Source organism: Thunnus maccoyii, chromosome 11 (assembly GCF_910596095.1).
Source record: "Thunnus maccoyii chromosome 11, fThuMac1.1, whole genome shotgun sequence".
In the NCBI taxonomy this organism is placed as follows: Eukaryota; Metazoa; Chordata; class Actinopteri; order Scombriformes; family Scombridae; genus Thunnus; species Thunnus maccoyii.
Window position 1 is genome coordinate 409,304 of NC_056543.1, and position 4,254 is coordinate 413,557.

Consider the following 4,254-nt stretch of genomic DNA (forward strand, 5'->3'; position numbering starts at 1 on the left):
TCCAAATACTGCAAATACTTACAAACAGAAAAATACACAATCAATTCATCAAGTTAATTAATATGTAACTATTAATGTATTTGTTGTTATTTTATTATTTACTAATTTTTTATGTCCCTTAAAATGAACAGAACTGAGTTGGAGCACAAACATCACTTACAATACAGTAATCAGCTGAAAATACTTTTTACCTCCAAATAACTGCAATTTTTACAAAAACTGTAGGAAATTTAATTTTCTCAGTGATTCTGATTTTACAAACTTTACTATCAGCTGCTTTATTGATCAAATTTGTTCTTCGTTTGAAATTAAAATCAGTTGATCCAAATCAGACCATTTCAAATAAATCAATAATTGATATTATCATCAGCTGAATATATTTCAATATTTTATAGACCAAACAATTAATCAATTAACCCAGAAACACAGAAAATATTCAGCAGATTATTACAGAATGAAAAAAATGTTGAAACAGCCCGAATGTTCTTCATTCATAAGAAGTACTTCAGTTACTATGAGCTCTTCAAGATATGATGGTGTCTGACCATTGAGGGCTTTGTAAGTTAGGAGAAGGATTTTAAATTCTATTCTAGATTTTACAGGAAGCCAGCGAAGCTAAAATGGGAGAAATGTGGTCTCTTTTTCTAGTTTTAGTCAGAACACGTGCAGCTGCATTCTGGACCAGCTGGAGAGTCTTTAGAGACTTGTTAGGGCAGCCTGATAATAAGGAATTGCAATAATCCAGCCTAGAAGTAACAAATGCGTGAACTAGTTTTTCTGCATCTTTTAGGGACAGGATGTGATTTTTGTGATATTACGTAAGTGAAAAAAGGCAGTCCTTGAGATTTGATTTATGTGGGAGTTAAAGGACATATCCTGATCAAAGATAACTCCCAGATTCCTTACGGTGGTGCTGGAGGCCAGGGTAATGCCATCCAGAGTAGCTTTATCATTAGATAATGTGTTTCTAAGGTGTTTAGGGCCAAGCACAATAACTTCAGTTTATTCTGAGTTTAGTAGCAGAAAATTGCAGGTCATCCAGGTCTTTATGTCGTTAAGGCATGTTTGGAGTTTGTTTAACTGATTGGTTTCATCTGGCTTCATTGATAAATATAATTGATGAATAAATATAATTGGGTATCATCTGCATAAAAATGAACATTTATGGAGTGTTTCGTAATAATATTACCTAAAGGAAGCATATACAAGGTGAATAGAATTGGTCCAAGTACAGAACCTTGTGGAACTCCGTGTCTAACTTTCATTATCATTAGTTAAACACTTATTAGTCAAATACTTTATTATTAGTCAAATACTTTATTATTAAATACTTTATTATTAGTTAAATACTTTATTATTAAATACTTTATTATTAGTTAAATACTTTATTATTAGTCAAATACTTAATTACTAGTCAAATACTTAATTATTAGTCAAATACTTTATTATTAAATACTTTATTATTAAATACTTTATTATTAGTCAAATACTTTATTATTAAATACTTTATTATTAGTTAAATACTTTATTATTAGTCAAATACTTTATTATTAGTCAAATACTTAATTACTAGTCAAATACTTAATTATTAGTCAAATACTTTATTATTAAATACTTTATTATTAAATACTTTATTATAAGTTAAATACTTTATTATTAAATACTTTATTATTAGTTAAATACGTTATTATTAAATACTTTAACTAATAATTAAGTATTTAACTAATAATAAATACTTTATCATCAGTTAAATACTAATATAATATATTACTAATGTAATATTATTATCGAGTCGTATTCAGCAGCTCATGATGCAGTTTCGAGGCTCACAGAATAAGTTTGAGTGTAAATGAGCAGTTAAAGGGACGTAACAGAATAAAATGTGTTTCTATAAAGTCTTTAAATGTTTAGAGACTGGAGATACGAGGTTTCCTCACTGACATGAAGCACTTTATCACTGCAGTAGATACGAGGTTTTCCTGTCACGTGGATGTTCAGATGAACAGCGTTTTACTGTGTTGTACTGTTAAAGTACTGAAGCATCATGGAGGACTACAGTCAGGCTGCGGGTCCTGGTCTTGCTGGACTCTGGTTTCAGGCTGCTGACAACCAGCAGAGACTCTGATCTGTGAAGAGGTGCATGCTGGGATTGGCTGCTAGTTCAGACTCTGTCAAAACAACTTGGACGGAGCTGTGTCTCGCTGTAAAGCACAAATAGTGAACGGAGCTGTAACTAGAGAGAGAGAAGCTAACCTCAGCTAATCTCAGCTAATCTCAGCTAATCTCAGCTAATCTCAGCTAATCTCAGGTAACCTCAGCTAATCTCAGCTAATCTCAGCTAATCTCAGGTAACCTCACATAATCTAATGTACATTGCATTTTGTAATTAGAGGATTTAAATCCAGAGTCCAGAGTGCTCACAGGCAAAATATCTAATTAGGTTTAATTAATAAGGTTTAATTATTAACATAATTATAAAATATTTTTTTATTTGGTCTGTTGTGAGTTTGTTTATTGTCATTTTAACTTCCCTGTAAAGTTCATTCAGTGTGTTAAAAACATCTGTTCTATAAATAAACTGACTGACGATGTCATCAGCCTGAACTGAACCTGCAATAACCTTTAAAAAACACAATAATAACAACAACAACAACAACAATAATAATAATAATAGTAATGATAATATAATAATGTTTGTATTAACAATAACAATAATTTTTTTGTATTAAACAATAGTGAGAAAAACAACAACACAGATTTGGTAGAAATTGAAGAATTAACGGTTCTGATCACATGGAAATGCACGTTAAGGAAAACAGATTATAAAAGGAAGCCACATATGATTAAAAAACTATAAAAATATGAATAAAATGTAAATATAAATATGTGTGATATAAAAACAAAGCGTCCGGAAGGTTTGTAATGTGATATATCACGACAACATACCAAACTATCTGTAATTTATTCCAGTTTTTTACCGACACATCTGTCAGTGACCACAATATGTAATATATAATAACATCTTTATAACATTTAACAGACAAACATCTTTAAACTGAAAACTTTGTGATGAAAGTTGGAGACTTTGAAGACATGAAACTAACAACATGAACTGTTGTTGACGATTTAATCAATTTCTAACAACCTCAAGAGTCAAATGAAGCTGATAATCAATCAGAACAAGCGACTGCGACACCGAACGCCTCATCAGGACAGCTGCTGTGTTTTTTCACTGCTGTCAGCTGATTGGAGGCAAAGGCGTCGAGTTTCTCAGATTCTCTCTGCCATCGTCACCGATCAACACCGATCAATCAACAATCAATACGCACACAACTTTACTCCTGAAAACTTCACTTTCCATGTTGGAACAAACCAAATAAACTCAGCTGATATTTACAGATTGGAATCTGGGCGACAGATAAGGCAGTGGCTGAAAATACCCCCCCCCCCCCTCCGCCCCCCCCGACCCCTGCGGTGTGATTGACAGCAGCATGTGGCACATAGCTGGAGGTGACAGTGATAGCCCTGCTGCTGATTCCCTTAAAAAGCCATCAGCCGCCCAGCTGACAGGCCACTGCAGTGCTATCAGCGGCTATTCTTGGCTTTTCTAAATCACTGCACAGTCTGCTGCACGCGGCCATGTCCAACATCACCCCCAAAGACTTCCAACACAAAAACTCTGAAAGCCTCTGCGACTCTGATCCGAGGCCGGTTAAAGCTCAGGTACGGCACGGACCGGCGGGTCATCGCACACATGTGGGACACTCACCTCGGACTGATGGGACGGAGCCCAGACGACTCCAACCAGCAACAGTCTCCTTATCCAGAAAAGCTTTTCCAGCAAAAATCCAAGATGAGAACGGTCGAGCCTCAAAAACCCCCCCCCCAAATAAAACAAAACTACACAGTGAAAGGCCGTGTAGTTTTGCTTCCCCTCCACCCGAGGCGAGGCTGGGAATGCTCCAACTGCTCAGGAGGGCCCAGATGGAGGTTTAGGTTTTTATAGCAGGGGGGGGGACCTGCATCATCACCTCACCGACGCTCCCCATTGGCCCGCCAGCCACTCAGGGGGGCATGATGGGACATGGCAGCCATTTATGCAACCTCTGAGCTGTCAGTCAACCCCCCCCCCCCCCCATCAGTGTTGATCTGGCTTTGATTCTGATTGATCTGTGATCGTTAAAAAACATCTCATTAAAAAAAACACATGACATTTGATTAGTGAAGATAAAGAGCTGCAGCTTCTCTGCGTTG

General features: G+C 35.8%; 1 protein-coding gene across 1 annotated transcript in view; it reads right to left on the reverse strand.

Moving 5' to 3' along the window:
- LOC121907573 (titin-like) overlaps window positions 1–3,885 on the reverse strand; it is a 214,293-nt gene extending 210,408 nt beyond the window's left edge. Inside the window, exon 1 of the mRNA XM_042427209.1 lies at window positions 3,770–3,885. The gene's annotated coding sequence lies outside the window, so the exon portion shown is untranslated. The remainder of the gene's footprint in view (window positions 1–3,769) is intronic.
- Window positions 3,886–4,254: the final 369 nt, after the last annotated feature.